At 36.5% G+C, this 19200-nt stretch overlaps 1 long non-coding RNA gene across 2 annotated transcripts in view; it reads right to left on the bottom strand.

Annotated features, from left to right (window-relative positions):
* LOC102155157 overlaps positions 1-19200 on the bottom strand; it is a 178664-nt gene that overhangs the window by 95603 nt on the left and 63861 nt on the right. For both annotated transcript variants that reach the window (XR_005381648.1, XR_005381647.1), the window contains one exon: positions 2863-2993. This is a non-coding gene — a long non-coding RNA (uncharacterized LOC102155157). The remainder of the gene's footprint in view (positions 1-2862; positions 2994-19200) is intronic.

Raw genomic sequence — 19200 nt, 5'->3', positions numbered from 1 at the left:
CCTTCTTAAACACTATTTTCTAGTTATTTTAGGGATAATCTATTTATGTTACTAGTTTATTTTCACTGCGGCCAGGAAAAATATGATTTCAATTATTTATCATTTATTGAAAACTGTCTTTTATCCAGCATATGCTCAATTTTGGTAAATCTTCCATGTGCATTTGAAAACATTGTGTATTCCATAGTTATTGAATGTTGGCTATGAATTTATTTCTCCATTCTGTTACATTATTTCTTAGAATTGTTAAGGCTATATTTTTAGGTGTACATATATTTAGGTTATTAAATCTTCCTTTTGAATTGACCATTTTATCACTATAAAATGTCCCTCTTTATTGCTATTAATACAAAATAATAAAATAATTATCTTTAATAACATTAAATACTAAAACACTTAGAAGTATTATAACTTCCTTTTGAGTTTGTCAAAATTAACTTTCTAGAATTATTGCATACAAAAGTTTTACTTTATCTCTAGTAATACTACATAATAAAGTATTTTTAATTATTCAATTTTTCCCTCTATTTAATTTTCTATTTTGCATTGATTGTTACAATATGCATCTTTGATTATAATTTACTTTAATATTTTTATCAACTTTCCAGACAATGAAAGAACCTTGTAACACTTTTTAAAAAAATATTTTATTTATTTATTTGACACACAGAGAGAGTACAAACTGGGAGAGAGGGAGAGGGAGAAGCAGGCTCCCTAGGGAGCCTGATGCGGGGCTGATCTCAGGACCATGGGATCATGACCTGAGCCTAAGCAACTGCTTAACTGACTGACCCACTCAGGTGTCCTCTTGTAACACTTTTTCCAGGGTGCCTGGGTGGCTCAGTTTTTTAAGCGTCTGCCTTCAGCTCAGGTCATGATGCTGGAATCCTGGGACTGAGCCCAGCATTGTGCTCCCTGCTCAGCAGGGACTCTGCTGCTCCCTCTGCTCCTCCTCCTGCTCATGTTCTCTTTCTCTCTCTCTCAAATAAATAAAAATCTTCAAAAAAATTTTTTTAGTTTTATTGAGATATAAATGAAATACAGCATTGTATTAGTTTAACATATCTAACAATGATTTTGATATATGTATATATTGTGAAAAGACAACTGCAGTGTGTTTAGTTACCATCCATTACCTTCATATAGCTACAAGTTTTTATTCCTTGTAAGAAGAACTTTTAAGATATACTCTCTTATCAGCTTTCAAATATATAATATAGTTTTGTTAACTATAGTTCCCATGCTATACATTATATTACTAGAACTTATTTATCTTAACAGTAAGTTTGTACCTTATAATCACCTTCACCCATTTCCTCCATCCCCTCACCTTTGACAACTAACAATCTATTCTTTGTTTTATGAGTTTGGCTTTTTTAGATTCTACATATAAGTGAGATAATACAGTATTTGACTTTCTCTGTCTGACTTATTCCACTTGACGCATTACCCTCAAGGACTCCACTTGACTATCTAGTTGTTGTGCTTTTGTTATTGGGTATTTAAATTCTACACATATTTAAAAACCTAAAGATACTATATAATTGTTTTAAACACTATTTCTTTATATCTCCCATTATAGTTATTTCTATTGTTCCTTTTTGATTATGCTTCTAAGATCACTCTCCTTCTGCCAAAATAACTCCTTTTATTATCTCTTTTAGTGTCAGTCTAAGAGTGAGGAATTCTAAGTTTTTTTTGTCTAAAAAAAATGACAATGCCTTCATTTTTAAAGCATATGTTCAGTAAGTAAGTAAGTTCAGTAAGTATGGAATTCTCAATTCACATTGTCTTTCTTTATTTCAAAGATGATTCCATTGCTTCACAGTTTCTATTGCTTCTATTGAGAAGTTAGCTGTCAGTCTTGCTACCCCTGAAGTACTTTATAATTTTCCTTGCTTCTTTTTTTCTTTGATTTTCAGAGGTTTTTACAATAATGTGCCTAGGTATGGTTTGAGTTTCTCCTGTTTGAGGTTTGCAGATCTTATTGAATTTATGACTTTATGTCTCTTGTTAGATTTAGAAAATTCTCAGGCAGTAGCTCTTTAAATACTGTTTCTTCTACAGTCTCTCTGATTACACATATATCTTTACGTGGTATTCCTTATATCAATTATGATCTAGTTTTAATATATTCCTTATATTTTTTCTCTGCCTGGACTTTATTCTGGACACTTTATACTGACCTTTCAATTCACTAGTCATCTTTTCTGCTGTGTCTAATATGCTAACAAATATATCCTTTAAATTCTAAATTCAATTATTGAATTTTTTATGCTAAAATTTCCCTTTCTTTTGCATATATTTCAGTTTAGTAAAATTCTCCATTTTTAAATTTGTTTTGTTGAACATATGAATCATAATTATTTAAAGGTCTATATTTGATAATACCAATTTTAAGTCATCTGTTGGGTTTTGTCTATTATCTATTTTTTCAGTCACTTCTCTTTTTTTATTTGTTTTCCAACATGCCTGGTAAAGTTTAATTGTATGTTAATTGTGTGTGAAGGTTCTGAATGATCATCTTCCATAGAGAAACTAATTTCCTTCTGGTGGGAAGATAATGCATGGGCAGATCATCCTGATTTATTCAAGGTTGGTCTATTTTAGTATACCCTTATTTTTAGGGTACAGCCTTTTAAAAATATTAGTTGAAAACCTGGGGTGTTTCATTGGCATTTTCTATTTGAAGGGTTCTGAACTCTAGTTTTTATATCCTCTGCACTATAGACTACTAAAATCTGTTAATACTTTAGCCTCCTGATAGCTGCATTCTGCTTTGATTCTTGTTTTTTCTTACCTTAAACTTAGGAGACATAAAATGCACAAAAACAAAGTCTTATACAAAAAAGTCAGACTTACTTTTCTTTGGTTCCCTTTCTTCTGGGAATTTGGCCCCTCAAATCCTGGGTTTTTTGTTTCTCCAGTTGAGTGAGACTACCATAGCACCAAGCCACCACTTTCTTTCCATGTTCCATGATTTGGGAAATGCCCTAGGGGAAAAAGCAGTGGAAAATATGGGACTTTTTCAATGCATGTACCTACTTTCTGGGATCTTAGACCTTCAAGTTATGGCTGCCTTACTTGCCTCTTATTCTTACAAATTACTGTCTTAGGTTATTTGTTCAGCTTTTATAATTGTATTTATACTCTGTCATAGAAGTGGAAATGCATATTCTTTCTGGGAGTACTGATTTGGAATTTTTGTATTTTGTTTAGAAAGAAATTATAATGATTTCTACATAAAACCTAGTCCATATCTGGGTGGCTCAGCCGTTGAGTGTCTGCCTTTGGCTCAGGGTGTGATCCCGGGGTCTGGGATGGAGCTCTGCATCAGACTCCCTGTGAGGAGCCTGCTTCTCCCTCTGCCTATCTCTGTCTGTGTGTGTGTGTCTCATGAATAAATAAATAAATCTTAAAAAAGGGGGGGGGCAGCCTGGGTGGCTCAGCGGTTTAGCACCACCTTCCTCCCAGGGCGTGATCCTGGAGACCCAGGATCGAGTCCTGTGTCAGGCTCCCTGCATAGAGCCTTCTTCTCTCTCTGCCTGTGTCTCTGCCTCTCTCTCTCTCTGTGTGTGTGTCTCTCATGAATAAATAAATAAAATCTTAAAAAAAAAAAAAAAAAGACAAGATAGTCCTGATGTCTGGTCTGACCTCTACCTGGATGGCAACATAAATGATTCCTAGAATTATTCTTTATTCAAACCTTCCAAACAGATCTTTTATCTTTTCATCTTTGAGAAAGGTTTTTGTACTAAATATATCAAAGAATTATGTATGTAATCCTTTCTACCACAACCCTATTATGCCTTTAAAGTTGCTTGTGGGGGATCCCGGGGTGGCTCAGCGGTTTAGCGTCTGCTTTTGGCCCAGGGCGTGATCCGGGAGACCCGAGATCGAGTCCCACATCGGGCTTCCGGAATGGAGCCTGCTTCTCCCTCTGCCTGTGTCTCTGCCTGTGTCTCTGTGTTTCTGCTTGTGCCTCTGCCTGTCTCTCTCTCTCTCTTTCATAAATGAAAAAATAAAAAAAAACTTTAAAGTTGCTTGTGGATTTTTCTACATATAAATAAGGGTAAGACCTTCATCCTTCTTCTCATCCTTACTCCTTTTTATCTGGCTTTAAATAACTGAAAAATAACTAGCCCAGCATCTGGCACAAAATAAATATAAAATAAATGCTGATGAAAGAATAAGTGAAATTGCTTCATTATGTGAAAAATATAGTTAATTCTTTGATTCTTTCTCTTTATTGTTAACCCACCACTTATTTGAATACAAAAATCATTTAAAGCATAGGAAAACTTGAGACTGCTGAGTCTATATTTAGTGAGTTCCACAGGACTGAATTTCACATATTTTTAGTCCATATAAAGGTATGCCAACAGCTTCATTTATTTACTTTGAATCATTTTTTTTGCCTGTCATGTAGGTGGTCACCCAGAAGTGATTTTTGACAAAAACCTCACTATATATACATATAGCTAATCTTGACTGGTATAAACAGTTCTTCTAACATGAATTTCTATTTGAGAACATGACATAGCTGATGAGACAGCTACATTGTTCATTTTAAAAGTATCTCATAGAGTAAACTTAGAAATAGAAAGTCATTGTGTTATGTACTGAATTTCTGTCAGGGTCTGCTGTGTCATGTTTCCAGATCTTGAACATTTTCTTTTTCCTGTGCCTTGAATGTCCTTCTCCCTTTTGCCTTTCTGGTAAGCTGATTCAGTGCTTAAAAATGCTACCTCCCTTGTAAAGTTTTTCCTAATATCCCAGCATCACCATAAGCTTACTTTTTTGGTTTCCCTTTGTTTCCTGGTACTCTACAACAGTGCTTATTATTTCATGCCATTATTTGTCTTTCTTCTTCACTAGACTCCTACAAGGGTACAGGGTATGCATTACTCTTCTTGTTAACTTCAGTGCCCCAAATAGCAACTTATTAGATCCTCAGTACATTTTGTTAAAGATAAAATTCACACAATATCAAATTCACTCTTTTAAATTGTATGATTTGGTGTTTTCATTTATTCACAAAACTATACAGCCATTACTACAATATTATCACATACTTTCTGCACCTCAAAGAAATCACATTCACATTCAAGTGCAGTGACTCCCCATTTTACCCTCCCTCACGTTCTTGGCAGTCATTGATCCATTTTCTATTCCTGTGAGTTTGCCTTTCTTGTATATTTCAAATAAATGGAATTGTACAATATATGGCCTTTTGTGTCCGGTTTCTTTCACTGATCATAAAACTTTCAAGGGTTCTTTCATGCTGTAGCATGAATCACTACTCCATTGGTTTTATGAGTGAATAATATTCCATTGTATGGATATAGCATATTTTGTTTATCCAGTTATCAGTTGATGGATGTTAGGGTTTTTCCACTTTTTGGTTATTATAAACAATATCCCTGTGAACATTCATGTAAAAGGTTTTGCATGGGTATATGTTTTCAAATATCTTGGATATATAGGAGTATAATCTCTGGTAATTTTAGGTTTAACTTTTTAAGGAACTACCAAACTGTTGTCTGTAGCTGCACCATTTTACATTTCTATCTGCAGTCTATGAGGGTTCCAATTTCTCAAAATCCTCTCTAGGACGTGTTATTATTTGTCTTTTTATTATGGCTATCCTTGTGGGTCTCAGGAAGCTTTCTTTTTGTAATTGTGGTATATAACATTTTATTAGTTTCAGGTGTACAATGTAATGATTTAGTATTTATATACATTGTGAGATGATCTCAGATGTATGATTTGTACATATCTCAGATGTACGTATCAGATGTATGATTTGTAATAGCCTATTGAGAGCTTGCTCTAAATGCCACCCACTGTCTCAGGCAACCACAACTGCCTGTAACTGTTTTTTGACAAATCACCCCTGGAAAAAGCTGTTTTCATGGGGCAAACTCTGTGTCAGGCCAAATGAGGACCAACTTAATATGGGGTCTCCCATGGAACCCCCAGATAGGTCAAATAATGGCTCTTTGGGAAGGTGGCTTTGTAGAAGTTCTAATCCCATTCTGTCTCTTCCACTGGCTGCCAGGCTGCTGGTTTTCACCATGATTGCAGGCTATTGGGTTTTAAGGCTATCACAAAGCTAGGAGCAGTGAGTAGGTTCGTGTGAGAATAGGACAAATTAAATCACCACAAAGTTTGCTTTTCAGGATTGAGCTATTTTTCCTTAATGAATGCTCCCTCAGATTGTGCTAAGCCTTTGATTAATTTCCAGAGTTCTAAAAATGTTGATTCTGATCATTTTGTTGTGTTATTGCCAGTGTTCTTTTAACTTTCAAGAAAAAAAGTTTTTTTAGATGTCCTTCCTCCATTTTTATTGACATTCCCAGTCTGTGTTTTTGAATGGGTGAATGAATAAAAGAACTAATTGAAGTATACATGCTCACTAAATTGCCCTCAGACTCCCCAATTCAGCTAAGATACTTGTTCACAAAACAAGTTGATTTATCTGCTACAACCTGCAGATTCTGTGTTAATTAAGCCCTGGAACTGATTGCTGTAGCAAGAAGTGAGATGAGATAGAAGTTGTTTGTATTGCAGTGCTTCATATTGGCTGTCCAGATTTTTTGCTCAGGTATGGAGAGCATCACCTGCTGCATTTCCTGTAGTCTAATTATTTCTTGCTTCTTTCTAGACCTTTCAATATGGTCTTTGATCTTGTGTTTGGAATCATATACTTTTGTTCATATCTTTTTGCCTGATCTGAGTAGTTATCTTGCCTTGAATTCAGACTCTGTGAAGCCTTTGCCTCATTATTTTTTTACATTCATTAAGTTTTTTCAGTCCAGATATCTTAATGAACTTTTAAGTTGAATCACCATTTTAGTTTTCCTGATCCTTCTTGACCAGCAGCCTTTGGGTACATTTATCTGATCTCTTGCCTGTCGCCTGTACTTTTGCCTTGCAGATGATCCTAAACCTCATATTTGCTTCTAGTGATTCCTTTGTTAGTAATGTACCTTGCAATGACACTTCCTTAGCAAGACGTAAAAACGTCTAAGTACTTAAGTCCTTTGGTCTAATCCATGAAGGATTATAGGACTAGTCTTTTGGAGGTATACTATTTCTGGCCACTGTCATCCAACAAACTAAATGAGTACATTCTATTTTTTTAAATTTTTACTCCTTTTAAAAAAGATTTTATTTATTTGGGAGAGAGATCATGAGCAGGGGGAAAGGGCAGAGGGAGAAGTCCCCTCAATGTGTGATTCGATCCCAGGACCCTGCGATCATGATCTGAGCCAAAAAGATGCTAAACAGACTGAGCCACCTAGGCGCCCTGAATGAGTACATTTTAAATACGTTATTTTTAATGCAAATATTTGTACATCAGATTATATTTAGCTGCTGAAAAATACTCTAATTCTACAGACTGGTTCCCATTGGGGGAAAAATAATTCTCTTCATAAAAGATAAACTGTAGTACATTAAAATTTTGAAGAATTTGTTTGAGCGAACATTTATTTGAATTGGGCGGTGCCAAACCAAAAAGGTGTAGGAGCTCTTAAGGAGCAGGAGCTAAGGAAAGGTTTTTATAAGACAGATGCAGAAGCAAAGCAAGGAAGTTATTTGATTGGCTATAGCTTAAGCTGTTGCCTTACTTGGGAAAGTTTAGTTGGCTGTGATTGGTTGTTCTTGTGTTTTGATTTCTTAACCTTGAGGCATTTACAGGAATTGATTCTGGCTTAAGTTTTAGTTTGCTGACTTAGGCCACCAATGCATTAGAACTCCCTCAGTCTAATGGACTCTTTAATTATTTTCACACTTGCATATATTTAAAATCATTAAAATTCTCTACTTTGGGATCCCTGAAAATACTTTTGGTTCTTGTTATTTCGTTATATTAACTAAGACTTCATTCTTTATTCTTCTCTTCCCCTCTCCAATCTTCTCTTAGCATTTGTGTCTAACCAAAAAATATATTCAATTTAGTTAAAGAAAAACTATTGCTTTGGAGTTTTTCTTTTAACTGACTAATTGCTTTTTTTTTTTTTTTCAATAGCTGTAAAGGCATCAAGTAAACATAGTCTACTGCATTTAATTCATCTATGCAATCAAGAGCCTAATGGACTATCATCTATATAATTTTCATAGTCACATTAAGAGTTCACATAGATTATCTCCCTGTTTCTTTATTACATACTTAATTCTTATTTAACAGTCTCTGTTCTTCCTTTATCAGGTTTAATATTCCAATAGCTAGATAAGTAGTATTGTTTTAAGCTTTGAACCCCACTCTAAATTTTGAGAAAAAGGACGGATGCCTATGTGGAGGTGCTTTTATTAGATTTGACTCAAATATTCATTACTTAATGTCTAGTACTTAAAAACACTGCTACCTCCTTGTTGAGGAAACTATTCTTGGTTGTTTTTGTTTTGTTTTGTTTTGTCATCACTTAGATTTACCTCAGTTAAGTGCATATTCCTGATCATTTTAGAAATTTCTTATAGATACCAACTTATTAAAAATACTTTAAAAGGGGATGCTGAGACCCCAGATCTGCTTATCCATGGATTTATTTTTATTCTAGTCAAAGAGATAAGACCAGGAGACCTAGACAAAAATCTATGGAATAAATTACTATCATATCTTACATTTGTATATAGTCCAAACTGTGCTAAATAAATGAAGTATAAAACTGGATTTGTTTGTAGTGAAGATTCCTCATACTGTTCATAAGTGAACAATTCCCCCCTTTCTCTGTATTTATATATATATTTAATGCTATATACACACCCAGTAACCTTAGGGGATAAATAAGCCATATTTTCCAGATGTTGATTGAGGCATGGAGAATTGGGACCAATTTCATTTTTACAAGAAAAAATCAGCAGAATAGAAAGGAACAGATAAGATAAGCATCCCTTCTATGTGTGTTCTCCAAAGTTCTCACACAAGTACTAAAGATTTGCTACAGTTCATACTGGTAGGAATTCAAGTTTTCAGGTACCTTCTAATAAATAAACCTGTTGCTGTAGGTGGTGGGCAGTAAAGTGACTTTTGGAAAATCAGTGCATTTTATTTACTGCAATTCTTATTTGAGTGTTCCCAGCAAAATTAAATAAATGTCAAGTCTCTCTCAGGACTCTAGTGAGGAAAAAGAATTTAAAAGCCCCAGGTGAAAAAAAAATTAGGGATCCCTGGGTGGCGCAGCGGTTTGGTGCCTGCCTTTGGCCCAGGGCGCGATCCTGGAGACCAGGGATCGAATCCCACATCGGGCTCCCGGTGCATGGAGCCTGCTTCTCCCTCTGCCTGTGTCTCTGGCCTCTCTCTCTCTCTCTCTCTGTAACTATCATAAATGAATAAAAATTAAAAAAAAAAAAAATTAAATAAATACCGCAGGTGTTACCACAGTATTGAAACCTGTTTAGTATGGATGCTAACAATTGTAGTATAGAACATGGAAACTCCCAGCAAAGTCCTCCTCTAAAATCTTCATAATGATTTGGAACTTGGATGAAAGGATATCAAAATTAGTTCTCTTATCTTTATGCTTTATAAAGTCAGACTTAAATGCTGGGTAGGACTTCCCTGCAACCTGAGATTTAAATTAATATTTTTAAGGGAATAAAGAAAACATGCCAGCAATCGGCTTTCAATTTTTATGAAGATACCTACAACATATTTGGAGACCAGAAATAAAACCTACTAGATTTGAAGCCTATCATCTGAAGAACATAAACAAATCATGATAGCTTCTCCCTTGGTTCAGATGGCTTAAGGGAATATATTATGAGCTTGTAATTTAATTTGATCAATACTCCTAGAAATTTTCAAATAGTGCCAAGTTAAAAGAAGTTTAAACAAAATAGTATACTCATCAGAGAAAATGTTTTCTACACAAATCATTAAAACTGTATACTTCTGTATTGTTTTTATTGAAAGTGAACTGAACAGGGAGAACTAAATAGTTATGTTTTGGCTAAATATATTAAGACAGCATTGCTGGTTCACTTTGACCTTCACCCAGGGCCACAATTTTGATGAAAAACAAAATTATTTGATCATGGTCTTACAGTTCTCATTGAATCCTACCAAATATGCACTGTAACTCTCTTTTCAGATACTCTTGTAAGGACACAGAAGTATAAAGCAACACATGACACCCACTTGGTTCTCTCGGCTTAAGTTCACACAATTCACTTTGATATTGCTCATAAGCTAAATATGGCAACTATTACATTTTTTAGGTCTCATTGAGTAATTAAGTGGCTCATATTCTAGCCATGAGAATGGGAGCTTCATCTTCTGATATGGAAACTAGTCTTCAGACAAAAGTTATATTGAAATATCTGGTATATGTCCAAATTGTCTATATCTCAGGATTCCAAATAATCATGTATTTCCTCCAAAGCTGTTTCTTGTCATTCAGAGTTAATTATTTCTGTAGAAAACAACCTGTTTTACAGAGACAAATTCATTGGTTGCATTCTTTGTGCAACACTGATTATCACCAGCCTGTGATACACTACTTGTTCTGAGCCCTTCTGAATGGGGAATCTAGCTTTTATGTAATTCTCTCTCATGCAAATGTAACCCCAAGCCTGGATTTGCTTTTCCCCTACAAATGAAAAATATAAGTGGAGTTCTGGAGACAAACCATCCTTACTTTCTCTTTGCAGGGGGTGGGGAGGGAGTAGGGGGATGGAGGACTCAGGATATTTTACTATGAGTTACAAGCAGGTGTAGGCCCCACAGGGGGCAAGTGATAACTCTACGCTCTCTGGCTCAGCAGCACTGTATCGCCCAACTACAGAACCCTTCAGCTGCTGAGAGCTTGATATGTAAGGATCCCATGGCTGCTCCTGTCCTAGCCCTCCCACACAGCTCCGCAAGGCTCCATGAAATAACCACCCAACCCAACATCATTCAGAAATAGTCACAGTTTGAATCAATTCAGACTTGGAAATGATTCCAGAATCATTTGGATCTGGACAAGGAATTCATTAAATGAGAATTCAAACTGGCTCAAATATTGGGCCAATTATAATCTGATACAAGCTACATGCTGAAATGTTTTCAGGTTTGAATCCTTTCAGACACTGAGCAGATTCAAGTCAATAAAAATATTGAGTATCATCAAAGTGTTTGGGGAATAATAACAGATGTCCCTTACAAATCTTCTCTGTTAACCCCCTTCCCATTCCTATCGCTGACGGGCATTCAACATGGTTGTGTTATCTCAAGGACACTCTGGAGCTGGGTATTTTGATTGATCTGGCCCACTCCCCAGGATACCAGCCATACTTTTCCACTAACAAGGCATAAAGAACTCCCATCATTCATTGACTTTCACAGGGATCTCTTACTTGAAGGTACCAGCTTCAAATTTGTCTTTCCTTGGATATTTAAGTATTTTCAGAGATTGACAGAATTCCAAGGCTTAGAGGACTATAAAGATCAAGAAAAGTCAGCCTCTCAACCACTGGTAAGTGAACCACTTCAAGAAACCCTGCTCTCCTTTTAGGTTCAGGCCTGGGAGAGAGAGTGCCTAATTCATTCATATTTGGAAGGTCTTTCTCACTTGAATCTGCTATTACTGCTCTATTCCATTCTCAGCTCAGAAGATCAATGAAGGAGGTGGACTATCCTTCCAAGTGAAATGTGTTTGTAAGGAAGAATGATTCAGACAACTGTCCTTGTTAAAAATTTGTGAGGTAGATGAAGGGTGCCTAAGGGTGGTGGTTCTTCAACTTGGTTAGCCTGAGCCCAGGCTCCCTGGGCCACATGATCTTTGGATGGAGTCCTACCATTTAACTTTTTTTTTTTTTTTTTTTGCAAGTTCCACAAACGATTCTGAGGTAGTCCTATGAATATTTGGGAAATGCTGATGTAAGGCACGTTCTCTCCTTTTTCCTTAGCTTTCTCCCCTAATGCCTTCTCACCACCTAATAGCCAATGCTATCCATGGTTCTGTAGACTCTGCAGAGTGGAATCACAGCCTCAAAAGTTCTCCTTGCTGGGGAAAGGTCACCTTCCCCAGCACCTCATACACAAACACAGACTCAATATTCTTAGCCCTCTCTAATAGGTCATGTATAAAGCAATGAAATTATATCAAATTACAATTGAATTCTCCATAAACTTAATGTGCTAAATCTTTCAGGAGTAATTGCATTTTGGAAAAGAATATAAAGTTTAGGGAGGACACGGGGGGAGGAGACATTATTGGTGAGGGCAGCCTTCTTTAAGAGATCTATTATTAACTGTGCAGCAAATAGTTATCCTATCTTAGGCAGGACAGATTCTCATCTCCCAAGTGGACAAGGCAGGCCCCAGTCAATCAATTCAGGAAAGCCAGAACTGGCTCACTATAGCAACTTGGAAAATACAGAGACAGTTGTGTTGTTGCTTCTAATTAGCTCCAGATAGCACTGAGAGAGAATTCCATTTGTTAAGGCTGCCTAATGGTGCTTTGGCCAGTTACTGTGGCATATCCACCTGGTCCCACTGCTGGGGTGGCATCCTAAAGGACAGGCTTATCTTGCTAGCTGCTAGCTGCCCTTGACTGTGCTCTAAAGCTTTGGCTTGGGGTCCCACTAGTTTGTGTAGGTTTCAAGTTTCAGTTACTACCACACAAAAAGGTTTTGCAAACACCCTTTATGTAGCCACTGTATTGGGAGCTGGAAGGCCCAATCATTCATTTAAATAAAAAGAAAATAGAATGTTCCTTGGGATCCTAAGAACAGAGTGTATTTAAATTAGTAGCCACATTAAATCTCCTCTTGCTATTTGGAACAAAACTGAAAAGGCAGCTGCATAATCTATGGAAAGTGATAGGAAAAGCAGAAGCTCTGTGTTGAGGGGTTATCAATCTTCATTGATTCTTGGGATACTTCTCTTCCAAATCAGGAGCAGAAAGTCCAGTACTGTCCCCTCTTGATTTGCCCTTTCAGCTAAGCCTTCCAAGGCCCTTAGAGCTAGTTGAGATGCTGGTCTCCCAGGAACTGGAGATAGTCCAGGGCTGAGCTCACTATGACCACAGGAAATTCAATTCATGCTAATGACTTGTGGTGCCTGCCAGCCTGAACTAGATGCAAGCCAGAGACTCAAGAAGCCAAAGGTTCCATGTCCTTTCACTATCCTCTGGAGTCATCTTGTTTCTGTGGTACAGTTTCACTTGATGATTCCCAGACAGAGATAGCCTACAGAACCCAAAAGTCTTCAGGCAAGCTTCAAGACTGAGCTCGAAAAGTTTGGGTCAAATCTAATATTCTCTTCCCCACCTATACCTCACTCATTCATTGTCCCTTCATACCACTCAGTTTTTATTTACATTGAGTTTACTTTCAGCTTTTGGTGATTTTTTTTTTTTTCTAGGAAATGCCAGCTAGAGGCATTTAAGCTCCCAAGATTGACAGCAACTGAATCCTTTATGTCTTAGTCCCCTGGACTTGGTTGAACAACAGAAATGTTTTATGATTCCTAGGCCCCATTCCATGCTATTATATCAAAATATCTGTGGGGTGGTCAGGTATTAGGACAGTGTCCTAGGTGACTACAAGTTACCCCTAATACTACACTCCACTAGATTGCATTCATCTTTCTCCTGTTCCAGACTGAGAATTGGATGTCCTGACTCCTAACCCTTGATTTGCCACTAAACTTGTTACATTATCTTGCCTGCCTAAATCACTTAAATCTCACAGGCTTCAACTTCTTTATCTATAAGGAGATTGGAGTGGGAGACGGTGGGGGGGGGGGCTAGATCTTATCAGTTATTATCAAATTTAAGTCCCCGACATGTTTGCTTTTGAAGCTTTTGAAAAATTTGAATATGATGGTTCAGATTTATTTTTCTGCATCCTCCTCCAGTCCCTACCATCCCACAACCTTTCTGGGGCTTGGCACATTCTGAGCTAGGATGACAAAAGGAAAGACACATTCCTTCAGCATAATATATGGGAGTTATTCTTGTAGGTGGTTAACCTTGACAATTTGAAAGTCTTACAGCTTTTTAGATAAACACTGTAATGTTAAACTAGAGAATGAATGCTTCAGAGCATACTTTTTTGTCTCTACTCCTCTCACAGAATCAAGAGCCCTCCCAGCTCAACAAGAATAAATGATTTTGATGTGAGGTGAAGGGGGGTCAGGAAAGTATACAATCTGTATCCTTGGGAGAAGGAGACAGAAAAAGAAGGCCCAAAGGAAAGAAATTTTCTGTTAATCATAGGGGCTGGCATGTGGGGACCACCAGAGTGGAAACCCTGAATATATTGGAGGGGACAGGAGTCGGGATAGCCAGAATAGAGTGTGAAAATCCATTCCAGACTCTCCACTGCTCTGTGCTTTTGCATGGGCTTGAAATCCCACTCATATTTAAAGAACCACAGTCTTCTGGACACAATTTCCAGTGTGAAAAGATGTTAAAACCTTTTGATATTGGAATGTACAATATACCCGTAAGTGTGAGGGTATACAGGTGATCATTTTTAGAGATTCTGATTTCATAGGTCTGAAGTGGTGGCTAGGCACCTGTATATTTTTAAATACCCACAGGTAATCTTGATACACGGCCAATTCTCAGATTTACTTTATTAAGTTAATTTTTATTTTTTCTTTTGACATGACCAATTTCTTATCACTCTCCTTACCACTGCCCAAGTCTCTCTTGCCCTTGTTGAAAGAGATTTCCCCAAGTTAGAGTCCTCCCCTGCTCCAGGGCACTTGGTTTAGCAAGCAGAGCACAGGCTAGATTTCAGTACCCAATTACTCCCTTGGTTAGGTGCCTTGTGTAGAGCACAACTTGCATAACTGTGACCAAAAGAAGAAAAAGAATATTGGCTTCCAAGATGGCAGATTTGTGTTTCAGCCATAACTCCCACTTTCTACCTATCTAAACTTGGGTAAGTTGCTTAAATCTTTAAAAAAAAAAAAAAAAAAAGGATTTTTTTAAAGATTTTATTCTTAAGTAATCTCTACATCCAACATGAGACGCAAACTCTGAACCCTGTGATCAAGAGTTGCATGCTCTACTGATTGAGCCAGCCAGGTGCCCCTTAATCTTTTTGGACCTCAGTTTGATTATTTATCAAAGAGGGATAAAGGGGGTTGACTACTTACTAAAGTAGTCAAATCGAACAGTACAAGAAATCTATCAAATAATTTCTGAGGCCTTATTTGATCTGTGAGCAGCATTGGGCCCTTGTGACCACTTCCATTTTCATAAGCCATAGCCTTCTGGGACACTCCTGCCTCTTCATTCCTTTCTCGCTCTCTGGCCATGCATTCCCAGCCTCATTTTCCAGATTATTTTTTACCTTCCCAACTTTGAGTCATTGAAATATCTGGGACTTAGTCCTCAGACTTCTTTTCTTACCTCTTTACTCTTATTTCTTAATTTCATCTAGTTGATTGGCCATAAGTACCACTTTTAGGCTGATGACTCACTAAAGGCTGTATCTCCAGCCATAACCCTTCCCCTGATTCCTAAATGCTGGAATCAAATTTCCAACTCAATAATTCTGCTTAAATATATAATATACATTCCAAATTTAATATATCCAAACCAAACTCCTCATTTTTCTCCTCATAGTTAATCTTTCCACTATCTTCCCAACCTCAGTATGTAGCCTCTTGACTTGTCCAATTACTCTGGGCTAAGCCTCTTTTTCTCACTGCACACTTCCAAAACATTAGCCAATCTATTAGCCCTACCGTAAACTGTATCCAGTCCCTGGTCATCACTGCTGTATTCCTACCCTTATCTGCTATCACCTCTCTCCTTGGCTATTGCAATAAAGGAGTAAATGCCTCTTCCCACCCCCAGTGACCTTGCTCCTCCATAGTCTGCTCCTCACAGCATCCAAGAAATCACTTCTCTGGTCAAAATCTTCCCATGTTTTCCCCTGTCATGGAGAATAAAATTATAAAGTCTTCTCATGGTCTCCCCTTGAGGGTTTACATGACATGTTTCTATTATCTTTGATTTCACAGATCCTTCAGCTCTGTGATCACTTCTCTCCAGATATATTAGCTTCTGTGTTGGCCCTCAAACATACCACATGTGCTCCTGCCTCAGAAGCCCTGGCTAGCCCTCTTTAGAGAACACTCACTTTCTAGATATCTATAGCACATCAGCTTACTTCATTCAGTTCTTTGTTCAAAAGTCACATGATCACAAAGTACCTCCTTGGTCCTTGGTCTGAAACAGAACATTATCCCAACCCCCATAATCCTGTTTTCTTATACAGCTTTATTTTTCTTCACAGAATATATCACCATTTAATATTTACATATATGTTTTGCCAATTTGTTTGTTGTCTGTCTCCCCTCACTTGGAACTAATCATGCTAAGAATAGCTGTATTCTTAACATCTAGAACAATGCCTGGGACATAGTATAGGGCTCAATAAATATTTGCTCAATGAATGAATACAAAAATTATGTCAGTGATAGAAGAATTAAATGAGATATTTTATGGGAAGAGTTTGGTACATGCCTGACTCTTACTAGATACTCAGTAATTGGTCATTTCCTCTCTACTTCTAGTTTTTGTCTCTCCCCCCAGATATTTATTGAGCTCCCCCTCTAAGCCACTCATTCTGCTAGATGATGGTGATAGAAAATGTCTCTACTATAAGCAGCTCATGTTCTAGTTGTTATATGCTACAAGGAGACAGAGCTATAAAGAAGTAACTACCAGACAATGTAATAGGAGCTGCAAAAGAGACAGTATACTATGAGAACACAGGTAAGGGGATAGTTAAGGAAGAGTCCAAAGAGCAGTGACATTTAAGCTGAACCTTGACAGATAAATAAGGACTTTTGTGTAACAAGAGGGAAGGATATTCCATTTAAATGCATATTTTTTGGGGGGGAAGGGCACAGAGACATGAAAATGCCCCCCTCCTAGCACACAGCTTCTTAGTTTCTTAGTTTAAGCAAAAGATTAGCAAAGTGAAATGAAGAGAAAGTGTAGAAATTAAAACAATTGTTTGTCCCCTCACCTTGGTGTACAATGTCATATTTCTCAGAGTTCTTACACCTTCTAAATTTTTTTTTGGCTCTAACAATATATCAGTAGGTAGCGATCCCCTATGTTATAGCCAAAGAAACTAAGGATGAAAGAAGATAAATGACCTAAGGCCACAAAGAATATCAATGGAGGATTTAGGGTTGGGACTTGATTCCTGTCTGGTTGACAACTTGTGCAATGTGAAGTGAAAGGCAAATGATGGTCTTCTCCAATGAGTTATAATATTTTTAGAACTTCTTTCTAGATCAAAGAATTTCATGTTGTTTTCTTTCTAAATTGGCCATATCCACCTGCCAGTTATTGAGAACCTATCCTACAACACACTGTACTGAGTTCACCACATCTAGGATTTTGCCAGTTTTTACAACAACCTTGTGGTAGGTGATACCATTATTTTATAAATGAGGAAATTATTACCTAATATGTCCAAAGATATTCAAAAAAAGAGGCAATGCTAGGTTTTAGAACCTGGCTTATATGATACCAGTGCCTATGTTCTTTCACCTCTGTTACATTTCTGAAATGAAATCTAACCAAATGTGCAAGTCCATCTTCTATTTGTGCTTCCTCTGAGCTATCTATATGTCAGGGACATGTCATGTAGAATTGTTTACCCACTGGAAATTTCATCTTCCTTTGTAATTTTATATTTATACATTTCTCTCGCCAAGTTATACCACATGTACTCATGTACGTTTTTTCTGCTTTTGCTGTCATGTAAGTGTGGTCATATGAATCACTCTCATGTATCCAATTATAACACTGTAAAATAGGAAAAAATGACCACCAATGGTAAAGTTAGCCGAGGCAATATGGTTACTCTTCATAAAACCATAAACAAAATCAGGAAGAAAAATTTTCAAGCATTTTGCTGACAGGTCTTGTATAACCTAGTAATCAAAAGAGAATATGAAACATTTTCTTAATCTACACATATCCTTTCTTAGGGTGAAGAAAATATTAAAATCTTCCTAACCATGGATTTGCCTCTTAACAGGCCCATTTCCTGGGATGAAACCCAATTATGTCTCTACTTTTCCAGATTTTTTTGTTCTTAACTTTGGAGATCGAGATGTTGAGGTAACTTGTTTTTCTCCTGCTCCCAAAGACACTACACTGGTCAACACTGGCTGACAGTTTGTTGGTAGTATCCTCAGAAAGCAATCAAATGCACTGTCCTGTGAAGGAAATATACCATACAGACACAGGCCTAATCCTTTGATCCCTTGCTTTGAGAAAAGAGAAAATTAGCACACTTCAGTATTATTCCAACTTGCCTTCTATCTAGTTTCTTTTGTTATATTATTTTTACAATGTAAAGATTTGCAACAGCTTTTTTTTTTACTGTAATCATATTTTTATAATTACTTAGTCTTAATTCTAGCTTTAAATTTGTTTACTATATACCAAAAGTGTTTTTTTTTTTTTTTTAACTTCAGGTTCTTTATTCCCAAGTTTTAAATTTTGGTTCATATCTTAGTTAGCCTGGTTTCCTTTTCAAGAAGCTTTTGTTTTTCTGAAGAACAAATTATAGGTGCTGTAGTCTTATTGCATACTTGAAATTGCCTGTCACATTTACACTTGAAAAACAACTTATCTGGGCATAAAATTCTTTGGTCATCCTTCAGTTTTGTAAAGGCTGTTCCATTATTTTCTGGTACTAAGAATTGTTATGGACAAGTTTGAAGAAGACCAAATTTCTAAATTTCTCCCTTTAACATTAAACTTTTTTTTCCTGCTTGGATGCTTGTACTATTTCTTTAACCTTAAAGTTAAGGAATTTCACCAGATGTGTCACAGTAATTTTTGGTATTAATTTTTTTTTTTTGGCACCAGGAATACTTTTTTTTTCTGTCTACATATTCAAATCTTTATTTGAAGGAAATTCCTTCTGATAGACTTTTGAATACTTTTGCTTCTTTTTTCCCCTGTGTTCTTTAGGAACATGAAGTATTCTATATATTTTACACATAATTGTCTTCTCTATAAATGGTAGATACTTTTGTGATTTTTCTTCATTTTCTCTGTATACTTCTCTGTAGGCTGCCTTATATTTTAAGCTTCATTTCAAATTGTACTTATTCCATTTTATTAATTCATTATGATGTCCCTGTAATATTTTCTTTTTCAACCTGCTCTATGAATTTGCTGGTCATCCTCTATTGTTTTATAACCTATTCTTATT

This window comes from Canis lupus, chromosome 30, assembly GCF_011100685.1.
Source record: "Canis lupus familiaris isolate Mischka breed German Shepherd chromosome 30, alternate assembly UU_Cfam_GSD_1.0, whole genome shotgun sequence".
NCBI lineage: Eukaryota > Metazoa > Chordata > Mammalia > Carnivora > Canidae > Canis > Canis lupus.
Note: the sequence above shows the minus strand (reverse complement) of the source record. Positions and strands in the feature narration are given on the sequence as shown.